Here is a 12,556-nt window from a genome sequence, read left to right as displayed (position 1 = left end):
ATGAATTCTTCTTCTTAAAAAAAAATATAATACAATTTTATTTTATTTTTAAAGTAAAGAAAAAAACATTTTCATGTAATTATGACAATCAGTTCGCTGACATGATTGCAGAAGGATCAACCTGAAAACCAACTTGCTGGTAGGAAGATCAAAAATTTCTAATAAAAAGAAAATGTTGCTTGATCTTTAGATATGCTAGCGACCACCAAGTAAAAGCAGGTTCAGCAGAACCAACCTTTATACAATTGGGGTAATCAGCATGGATATTTTTATTCAAGTTACGCTTAATTTTCGCTGCAGTTATTTTTCTTGCACCAATGCAGGCAGACCTTCCAAAAAAAAATTCTGCCTTTCTTCATATTCCACTTTTGTAATATTCCCTCAGTTTTCTTCTTCAATCCCAGAGTGATTAACCTTCCCATATTCTTCTGAATTTACTCTGTCCATTTCGTAAAAAAACCCCACTTTACCCTTGAATTTTTTCCCTATCCCATTTCTTTTTATTCCCTCTTGTGGTACTATTCTTGGAATCCCTGTAACAGAATTCCTTCCCATTCTGAAATTTCCCTTTTCCCACTTCTTTTTTCCCTCATGAATTCATTGCAGGATCTCGCGCACAAAGAGCAAAAGGATATTCTTTGAAGCATCAAGAAAGGGAGAAGAAAATTTCTAGTATAAGTTGAGGAAGTCATGTTGGAAGTCCAGCCTATATTTTACTTAAATTCCCTGTTCTTTTTTCAGATATTATGCTTGCACTACTTCAAGCATGTCGTCCTATATAATAATGCAAGCAGAATGGTACCAGCAAAATAACATAGTTTAAGTGGTGCAAGCATACCGGTGCAAGCATGCACCCTGTCAGAAACATAGTACAATTTGTTCTTTTCATAGAATATGTCATAGAAAAGTGGTCATCATGAAAGTTTATAAGAAGTCCTTTCACTTAGTTGATGAGTACTTGTGCTATCATATTAACTAGGAGAAAATTATTTAAAGTACAAGGTGTTTTTAAGTGAAGAATCATGATCATTTTAATGAATGCTAAGTTCTTTTTTTGAATTATGAAGGAGTGTGGAAGTGTTTCACCGTTGCTTGGATATAATTTTCCCTTTCCGCCATAATCCTAGATGTTCTTCATTCGTAATGATTACCTCACCTAGCTGTTAAAATGCCATCGCAAGTACCAATCCGACATGATCTCAAAGATGTCATGCATCCACGACTATTTCAGTGAAATGAATGGGTGATAAGATAGAAGGATGGTGGACAGTTGGATCCCTATCTATAAGAACCAATTTTTCCGATGTTGCATGTAAATTCTCGACTGTTCATAACCGTTAAGCAGTGATGTCGCCTGTTCGAAGCAAACCCTCGTCTCTCAGTAGGGTAGAATAGACTGTTGAGTATCACAATAGTCTTGCACTATTGCGAGACTTGGGCTTTCTTCAGTTCTTACAAAAGTTTGACGGGCACGACAGTGAAGTGGCCTTACAGTTTGCCAGAAGTTTAAAAAATGGCCGAGTAAAAATTCGGCCTCTAAAATTTGAGGTTACGGAAGAGTTTATAGCAGCAGCGACAGGCTTGGAAAATACTGGTGAGCAGTGGTTTAAAAATCAGAAACTAGAAAGGAAGCGATGGCATCGTTTCGTCATCGACAAGAAGATGGAGGTAGATTGGAAGGAAGGAGTTCCACACAATGCCCTTTTGGGACAGTGGCAGGACCTCCTTTTCACCTACAAAAATTTGTAACCTGTGAGGGAAGGTACTCCCGCACTTTTCTATACCATTTTAGGATGTTGCAACATTTCGAAGCCGCCTGGCACATCCAGTGGAAGATGAATTTCCCCTATTTTTTGCTTGAGAGCTTGGAAAAAATGGCCAAAGGTGTGCGAGACGGATGGGCAGACCAGGCCGACAAGAAGTTATATCACCACGGCCTAATAAAGATTTTGGTCTAGAAACAATTAGAAGTTAAAGGCATGACCTAGGAGGCATTGTTAAAACAGCTACATAAAAAGATAGCTGCTGGAAAGGAGACAGAGGACCTCGCTAGCACAAGCAAGGGTTCGAGTAAGAATGAAAAGGGGAGTCCTTCTTGCACCAGTGAAAAAAGGAAACGACCTAAAAAAACAAAAGAAGAAAGGGTCCCATCTCCAAATAAGAAGACAACTAGTGCACTTGTTGAAGAGACTCCATCTACGCCACTTGCACAGGCACAGACCCCCGAAGAAGACAACCTGTTAGTCCTTGCGGACGCAGTAAACTTTGTAGAGGTTGAAGATGACACTATGTTGGCCGATTTCATTAAAAATCCCTGGAAAAGAATAAAGAATTTGGTGCAGGCAAAGAACCACAGTCCCCATAGGACGTTGAATCCCCTTCTGCACCAGTGCAAGAAGAAGAACCAGAAGAAGAAGAACCAGTGCAAGGAGAAGAACCAAACGAAGAAGAATTTCCTAATGTAACCATGAGGGATATTAAGGTCCCTGAGGAAGACACAACCCCTGTCAAGATAGAAAAAGAAGAAGATTTGGTAACTCCTTCTGCTCGAGTAGTTGAACTAGAGCTTCAAGAGTAGAACTTAGAATATCTCATAGTTAAAGCATAGGAGGATAAAGAACAGAGTAAATAAGAATTAACTGCGGAGATCCAGAAAAAGAAAAGAGAAGTTAGAGTTTGGAAGTACGGAGCTGCACAATGTTTCAAGTGACTTAAAAAGGTGACAAAGAAGATAAAGAGCATCAAAAAGAAGAAGTCTGAAACATTGCAGGCTAATGTCAGTATGCCAGAGCAGGATTGAGCTAGGATGGTCAAAGTTTTGAAGGTTTTTTGCAAAGGTAAATAGTTGTATGAGGAAACACAACAACTTAGGGATGGGAGGATGTTAGCCCCCTAATTTGATCTCTTCTTTTCATTTTCCACTTCCTAAATCATAACCATTTACCACTGTTTTACCTCTTTTATACACCCTCATCTTGCACCAGTCCAAGAACGGTGACATATTTCGTATAAACTTTATTTTTCATACTTTTAAGTTAACTTAGCATTAATTAATCATTTATTACATGATTTCTTACTTTTAATCACTCTTTGTAACTTATTGATATCTCCAATGTTTATTTGGTAGTTAGAGTACTTACCGTGACCGTTGATCCTAGTGCAGGATCGGATCTTGCACCGTTGCCAGCACAACAAATCCTTGCAGCAAATCTGAACCTCCTTGATCATCGCCTTGTTTTAAGCAGCTTCAACCACGACAGCAAGACTGATCCAAAGGTAGCCGAGATCGAATCACCTCGTTTTGAGCAGCTTCATCCATGACAGGAAGATCGATCCAAAGGCAGCCGAGATCGAATCTGTAAAGAACGAAAGTTGGAGATTGGCTACAGCCAATTTTGCTAACTGTCTAAGTTTAAAGGCCAAAAAGCTAAATTCTGTGTTTGGTTATGTAATTGGTTGAATGATCTATTTTGGCCTTTGGCCAAAGATCTATATAATGTAGAATGTAAATAGGACTAAGGGAGTTTTTGGATAGAACAAAGACACAGCCAGAGAGGCGGTAACAGGTTGTTGTATTTTGTTATCGCCCGAATCTGGGTTGGACGATGTATTAACGTATGTACTTGCCTCAGTGAATTAATAAAAGAGAGCTCCGCCTCATGTTTTACAAATCGCATTTCTGTATTTGAGCTGATGAATTGATTAAAGTACTGAGCAGCATTTTTATTTAAAGGGGAAATGCGCTGGTTGGCTAGGGCACAGCCAACCCAGCATGTTTAACCCATTTCCTGTAATTGTTGTTTATATTGTCAAGTGTGATTTAATTTTAAGCACATGCATTCCTGTCTGAGTGAAAGCAGATCCATTGTGTGCAGTAGATAAATTTCCTTTCTTGCACTTGATTTCAAATTGGTTTTCCTCCTCTTGGTCCAAGCAGGAGAAATAACCCAGCACCAGTGCATGTTGGTGTGATATTTCCATTTCTGCAAATTCTATTTGATTGGTTTTCCCCGCCTGGTCCAAGCAAGAGAAATAACCCTGCACCAGTGCACGTTGGTGTGATATCTCATTTTCTGCAATTCTGTTTGATTGGTTTTCCTTGCTTGGTCCAAGCAGAAGAAATGAAGCTGCACCAGTGCACGTTGGTGTGACACAGCAAGCCTTTTTAGTCCACTTTCCACAATCTTGTTTCTTTCATTAAATATGACAGGATAAATATATATGGATTGTTTCTTTATTCCTGCACTCTGTCAAGATAAAAAACATTCACTTTTTATGTGTGCAATTTGATTTAACAGTATAATCGCACTTGCAATAATTAAGCACTCATTTTAAGAATTAAATGCTAAGTGCAAGAAGCTCTGATCCAATGCAAGAACAAGTTTCTTGCCACGGGATCTGAGTGCTTTGAACCTGGAAAAGTTCAAGCCTTGTAGGAAGTAAAAATCCTTTAGTAAAGACACCATTTATACCTTCTGCATAAATCTCTGTTCCTACACTAGTGCTAGCAGACTGCGATAGTACATGACAGATTAGTGCAAGAAGGAAATCTCTAAAGGAGCAGGTTTAAGGGCCTATCTGATGCGACTGCTAAGTGTCTCTGCTAAAGAAAAGCACATACTCAATAGTTAAACAATAATTAGCTAGAGTGATTGCCCTTTATCTTTAATTCCCTCTTGCAAATGCATTCTTCCTTATTCCAGTCCTAGATTATTTTGATGGTTCAAGTTGCCTTTTTCTTTTTTTAATTCGATTCTGCAATCTTTCCTTTAAATAAAGTAGGGATTTATATTAGAAATATTCATACCATCTCTGGCATTGCAAGTGCTTCATCTCTAAGTTTACGGATCCTCCGGGTTGACAAATTAAGTGTTGAGGAGTTTGCTTAAGTGTAATTCTTGCACCCAACAATATCAATACTTGGGGTTTATTAATATAAGGGATCATATTCCTAGGGTATAATATTATTCATAAGGCTTATTAATCGAAGGGTTTAATATTAATCCCTTGGATTTATAATCATGGTCAACCATGGTACAACGTTACATTGTGATAAATATTGTCTCATTATGAAAATAAATCATGGTCAACCATTATCACCAACCGCCAACCATGGTCAATCATGGTCAACCATGGTCCTATGTCAAATTGTGACAAAGATTGTCTCAATATGAAAATCAATCACGGTCAACCACAGTCAACCATGTTTCAACATCGCATTGTGACAAAGATTGTCTCAATATGAAAATCAACCATGACCAACCATGGTCAACCATGTTTTTTTTACAATTTATAATATTTATCATAGGGTTATATACCTTGGTTTATGCTATTTACCTTAGGGTTTATCACAGGATTTTCCCAATATTAAAATCAATCACGGTCAACCATTACCAACCATGGTCAACCATTGTCCAACGTCGCATTGTGACAAAGATTGTCAAATATGGTCAACCATGGCCAACTATGGTGCAATGTCACATTGTGACAAATATTGTCACAATATGAAAATCAATCATGGTCAACCATAGTCCAACTTCGCATTGTGACAAAGATTGCGTCAATATGAAAATCAACCATTTTTAGCCAAGGTCAACCATGCTTACTTTAGGGTTTTTAATAGTCATCTCAAGGTTTATATACCTTGGGTTTATAATATTAATCTTTTGGGTTTAATATTATTCCCTTGGTTTCATAATGCCTTGGGTTTTTAGTATTAATCCCTTGGGTTTATAATATCAATCCATTGGTTTTATTAATCCAAGGGTTCATATTCCTAGGGTATAATATTATTCATAAGGTTTATAATATCAATCCTAAGGTTTATTATAAATCCTTTGAGTTTATAATCATGGTCAACCATAGTCAACCATGGTGCAACATCACATTGTGACAAAGAATTTCTCAATATGAAAGTCAACCATTGTCAACAATCTCTGACCATGGTCAATCATGGTCAACCATGGTCCAATTTCACATTATGACAAAGATTGTCTCAATATGAAAATCAACCATGGTCCAACATCACATTGTAACAAATATTATTTTAATATGAAAATCAATCATGGTCAACCATGGTCCAACATCGCATTGTGATAAATATTGTCTCAATATGAAAATCAACCATGACCAACCATAGTTAACCATGGTGAACAATGTTGATTTTACTATTTATAATATTTATCATAGGGTTTACATATCTTGCTTTATGATATTTATCTTAGGTTTTATCGTAGTATTTTCTCAATATGAAAATCAATCATGGTCTACCATGGTCAACCATGGCCAGTCATGGTCAATCATGGTAAACATTGGTCAAATATGGTCGACCATGGTCAATTATGGTTAGTCATGGCTAATCATGGTAAAAAATGGTCCAACATCAGATTGTGACAAAGATTGTCTCAATATGAAAATCAACCATGGTCCAAACTCGCATTGTGACAAAGATTGTCTCAATATGAAAATCAACAATGGTCACCCATGGTCAATAATCATAGTCACATTGTGACAACAATTGTCTCTTGGCCCAATGTCACATTGTGACAACCATGGTCATCCATTGTCTGTCTCAATATGAAAATAAACCATGCCCAGCCATGGTCCAGCATTACATTGTGATGAAGATTGTCACAATATAAAAATCAATCTTGGTCAACCATGGTCCAACATTGCATTATGACAAAGATGGTGTTGGCAAAACTGAACTTTAAAGAGAGTTGACAATTTGAAGAAAAAACAATATTTCGGTATTATTAGTGACGATGCAGAGTCTGATGTGTATAGCGACGTCCAAACAACTCACATGGTGGCAATCCAGCAATAAGAAAATGCTCTCAGCTTTAAGAAAATAAATTTTTAATTCTTTCCAAAATATAGTAAATTCCGCACAATCACAAGACAAACTCACAATGTTCCCTTTCAACCATTTTAAATATTATAATTTTCTGGACTTATCTGGTATTTAATTTTTTTATGAAAATGTAGTTCTTCATTATTAAAATTATATAATGGATTTACGGTATTCCAATATATTATTTTTTGTTATATTTGAAAGGTAGAACTACAGTAACCAATACATGTAATTTTAACCTTGTTTGATTTTACTCAAACATGTTAAACTTTGGATTCTGTTTTAAAAACATCATCTTCTTTCTTTGTTTTATTAATTATAAATTTAAATACAATTATTTTAAATTTAAATTTATCTTAATTTTAAAAAATATAGATAAATATAACAATTTTTTTTTAATATTTTTTTAAATAATTTCTCGTTATTATATTGATATCAGATTACATGGTATCAAAATTGTTGACATTATATCTAATGTGTTTTTTTATGGCAATTTGGTTGACAAAAATGTACTTGATATCAACATGATAATAATATGATGGCCATGGAACTAATGCAACGATCAAGAATGTTTGTATAGATGTTACAATGGATATGGATAGAGAAATGCAAATTCAATTACAAATGGATGACAACTGTAAAAATTGAAAAGTATACTTGGTTCTTGTGAAGAAGGGTCACATACATACACAAATTTTGGGAGAAAAAGTCATGTACATAATATGAACAATGGAAATCTAGATACCAAGGGTCATTACCATCGTATTTTCCCATAATAACTGGGGCAACAACATTTAATTGGTCTCATCAACAAATACTAACGACATTACCAAAGGATTTGCCCAAGGTATTAGCTAAGGCAAAAGATATATAAGGAGATGGAGATTAAGGTGTTGAGCATGCAAGTGAAGTGGTTTGTTAATGTGTGATTTGATCTGGAACATGTGTGCACCAATGAGCAAGAAGATGGCTCAGATCTGAAGGATCTAAAGACATATGCTTGTTTGATGTGCTTATTGCAAATCTTTAAGTAGCTAACAATGCAAGATCTCTGGTTATAATGAAGTTGTGATCCGAATGTGTTTTCAGAAATCTGTAGTTTTGAAAATGAAGTATGCAAAATGTGAGTTGTGTTTGCACCAAAGGTGTGATTCAGTAATTTAAGATATGTATGTTGGTTTGCTTCTGGATAGTCGTATACATATGCAAATCTGTTTATGTTGAGTCATGTATATATTTTGAGATTTATTTTTCAGTATGTTGAGATATGTAAGCAGGTGTTGCACATTATAAGAGCATATATACACATTTCTGCTAAATCTGTAAACTGCCACGGATATTCCACTAGGCAATTCATCATAACAAAATTGACAATATTATATTAAAAATATCAGATTCTACACTATTATAGTTTTATTAAACTTTAAGATCTTTATATTTAACTGTAATTAGTGCATGCATGCGAATGGAAACTATGCAGAAAAGTAGAGAATGACAAAATAAGCTCACACACACACATAAGACACAAGATATGCTCTTTCGGAAACCGTTTCACAAGAAAACCCAACTAGAAGGTGAGGTTGATTCGCTCTCTTTCTTTATTTGGAAATATGGTTGTAGATACAAAGAAGTAATTAATGTGGTCTGTGGGCTGCTACAGTGCACAAATCCTCTCTATGTGCTCTACCTCCTATCTCTCTTGGTTATCTTTGCTCAACTATGAAACAAAATACTCTCAAAAGAATGGAATGCATCTTCCTCCTAGTGGCTCAATTAAAACATAGCCCGCTAGCCTACTAGTGGCTAATTTTGACTACATCAACTCTTAACTAGAGTTACAATATAGACTCTTCTAGATCCTTTTACATCAAATCAGGTGGCTATCCCCTTTTCCATGAATAATGAGGGCTAATGCAGCATCTTCCCAAACTATAGGCGTGAAAATAGGAAGGTCAACTTCTGAGTGAAATAACTTTTGCAGATAAGCCCTGTTTGATGCACTTCTTGCGTCATTGGAAAGATCTTTGTGTGTAGAATGGCATGAAATGATGCATTGCCAAAGAAATAAGGTTTTATGCCCAGAAAACATCATTTGATGCCTAAAAATGATCCTAAAAGGTTTCAAACTCTGTTTCGCCAAACTGGGTCTAGTTGGTAAAAACAGTTCCATTAGATCACTCCTCCACTTTTTCCACTCCAAATCCATCGAGATGGATGAAAAATAATATAATGATCCAGCATGGATCACACCTCCCCATTTTGGGAGGGTTTTGGTCCCCAAAAGCTTCTACTAAATGAGGTGAGGAAATGTTTCCTCTCGCTTCTCTCTGGTGTACCATTTAGTGTTGCCTGGAATTTGTCCCTTCAATCCAATCTTCCAAAGATCATGCTACCCCTATCTTGTAGTTCTGGATCTCTTTTGCAAAATTATATCTTCTGTCAACTCTTCCTGAGCATCTCGTGCCAAATAGTCCACATAAGGTAGGACCTGTTCCTCTTCCTGATATAGCCTGCAAGGCTCATAAAGTTTCAAATTCTCTACATTCACAACTGAGTAAATACGCATATATGGTGGTAAATTGAATCAATAAACATTATTACCGACCTTTTCTAGTATCCTAAAGGGACCATACCTCAGAGCCTTGGTTTTCATACTAAACCCTTGCAACCTCTCCTTGTTCAAATGTAACGATACTCTGTCTCCCAACTTGAATGAATTCTCTGTTCTATGTTGATCATGTCTGGCCTTATAATTCTCCTATGATTTTTGCAATGTTTCTTATACATGCAGATGGATCTGCTTGATCTTCTCTATAAATTTTTCATCCCTCAAAGCATCTCCTATAAGATCTTCCCTCACTCCTCCTTGTTGTCGATATGTAATATCCAAAGGTGAAGGTGGAAAATATCCAAAACAAGTCTCAAATGGAGACTTTCATGTAGAAGTGTGGATTGCTCTATTGTAAGAATGTTTTATATATAGTATATTTTCATCCCATGAATTTAGATTCTTCTGGTTGTATCCCCTCAAAAGTTGCACCAAAGTCCTATTGAATACTTATGTCTACCCATTTTTCTATGGATGGAATGTCATAGATATCTTCAACTTTGTGTCCATCTTCTGCCACAATGTAGTCTAGAATGCACTGAGAAATCTTGTATCCCTATCTGAAATGATGCGCCCTAGTATCCCAAAGTGCACCCAGACTTCTCCAAAGAACAAGTTTTCTACTTCTTTCCCGCTAATAGTCTTTTTACACGGCATCAAAACACACATCTTGCTGAACTTGTCATCTACTATGAATAGGTAGTCATGTCTATTCTTGGTTGTTGGTAAAACTCCCACAAAGTCCATGGAAATGTTTTCCCAAGGACGATTAGGTATAGGTAAGGGATGATATAGACCCTGTTTCCTATTGCTAGACTTGCTGGTATAACAAAGCCTGCATCCCCTTATGAACCTAGCTACCTGCTCTTACATCTTGGGCCAATACAAATACCTATGCAAGCTATCCACGATCTTCCCTACACCAAAGTGCCTTGCAACCTTGGAGGTGTGGGCCTCTCTGATCAGCTGCAATTTCTCACCTTTAGGAACACATAGTTTATCCAGCCTGTATAATAACCCATCCTAGAGATGGTATTCAACCGTGCTATCACCATTGTGCACATGACTATAAATCTGCAACTATTGATACACCTCCTTGAAGTCATCTTCCTCTGAATATGTCTCTCTGTATGCATCATGGGTGAGTGGCTCCATGTGCATAAGAGTACCCAAAGTTGTGATCTTTGATGTGGGTGGCTTTGAAATCATGTCGAACCACTGCTCAGCTCAGCCCTACCTTTTATCAGAATACATGTCCGAATGTCACCAATATAGTGGGGCAGGTCATCCAGCAAGCCCTGCAAAATGATTCAAGGATTGCGGCCTCTCTCTTTCGTATGCATTTTCACGATTGCTTCGTTAATGTAACTAGAAATATGTCTCTTTATTCACTAGATTTGTCCTTAATACATCACTGTCTGTTTATTCAATAGATCTGTATTCAGTACAGAGATTTCTAATACTGATATTTCACTCACTCCTTGATTTTAAGGGCTGTGATGGATCCGTTCTGTTAGATGGCACAGCAAATTTTACTGGCGAAAAGACAGCAGGTCCTAACAACAATTCCCTAAGGGGTTTTGACGTTGTGGACAACATCAAGGCAGCAGTCGAGAGTTCATGCAACGCAACAGTTTCTTGCGCTGACATTCTTGCCATTGCTGCAGAGCGATCAGTCGTACTGGTCTGTAAATCTATCGTAATTAATGACTCGTAAGCTTTTGATACTGTGTTACTATAATGATTAATCCAACATGATGAATATCCTTTATACCATTCCTCTAAGTTGAAATATATTCAATAGCTCTAAGTTATAACTGATCTATGAAGCCTTCTAACATGATAACCGTCTGCAACATGCTGCAGTCCGGTGGTCCGTCGTGGAGTATACAGTTAGGAAGACGAGATAGCACCACTGCAAACCCAACTCTTCCCAACACAGCCATTCCCGCACCAACAGACAATGTTTCCACAATTATAGCAAAGTTCCAAAATGTGGGACTTTCTGTCACCGATGTAGTTGCTTTGTCAGGTATAGGAACACTCTTATCTGCATATGCAAGCTCACATTTCTTTCCATGGCAGAATTGGTTAGTGTCGTTATTTTTCACATGCATTGGTAAATGGTATTTTCCAATCCAGCTAACCAGTTTGGGTTGTAATTTCACAATGATTTTTTTATAAATGTGTGAATATCCATGTAGGGAAATTGAATTTAATTAGATAGCAGGTTTTTAGAATATTTTAAAATTAGATTAACTAAACGAAGTAAATTTTTTAACTTCTACCCAATTTAAAATATTCTCAAAATCTACCATCTTAATAAAAAGTGTTTTATCATGCTGGATCCAGGTGGACACACAATCGGGCGAGCTCGCTTCAGACTTTACAATTTCAGCGGAACTGGCAATCCAGATGCCACGCTCAATTCATCTTATCTATCCACCTTGCAAAGCACGTGCCCACAGAATGGTAACGGGAGCACCCTAACCTCACTTGATCCGCGCACTCCAAACACTTTCGACAACAACTAGTACATAAATCTCCAAAACGAAATGGGGCTGTTCCAGTCAGATCAAGAACTGCTTAACACAACGGGCGCAGCCACCATTTCTATTGTGAATGACTACAGCAGTAGTCAGGCTGATATTTTCTCCAACTTCTCCAACTCGATGATTAAGATGGGAAATATAAATCCTCTAACGGGAACAAGCGGAGAAATCCGTCTAAATTGCAGGAAGGTCAATGGCTAGAAAATCCCAGTATTGCTTTGATTCGTCTGTTTCCACTATTGTCAAAGTGAGAGCAGTACCATTCCGTTTTAAAACATAAAAGTTAGAAAGGGAAGTAAGTGATATCTGTAATATAACTCGTGTTGGTAAAATACTGACAGCAATTATTAATAAATTTATTTAATAATGTGTTGTACGTTAATGTTATATGCTATGTGTTGGTTGAATAATATAGGGTGGTGGCACTGGTTAATAAACAAACAGTGGAGTTGATATCTTATAATACCTACGGTGTTTGTCGTTACCTATGGTAGATCTACCGTGGAGTTCCTACAGTGTTTCATTATTGACAAGTGCGGATAT

General features: G+C 36.9%; 1 pseudogene; it reads left to right on the top strand.

The window, feature by feature from the left end:
- Positions 1-9,913: 9,913 nt before the first annotated feature.
- On the top strand, positions 9,914-12,214 carry LOC149151167 (peroxidase A2-like; annotated as a pseudogene).
- Positions 12,215-12,556: the final 342 nt, after the last annotated feature.

Source organism: Pinus tabuliformis, chromosome 9, assembly GCF_031772625.1.
Source record: "Pinus tabuliformis cultivar Carrire ecotype Pingquan chromosome 9, CPIR1, whole genome shotgun sequence".
In the NCBI taxonomy this organism is placed as follows: domain Eukaryota; kingdom Viridiplantae; phylum Streptophyta; class Pinopsida; order Pinales; family Pinaceae; genus Pinus; species Pinus tabuliformis.
The sequence above is the reverse complement of the archived record's forward strand: the minus strand, read 5'-3'. Positions and strand labels throughout refer to the sequence as shown.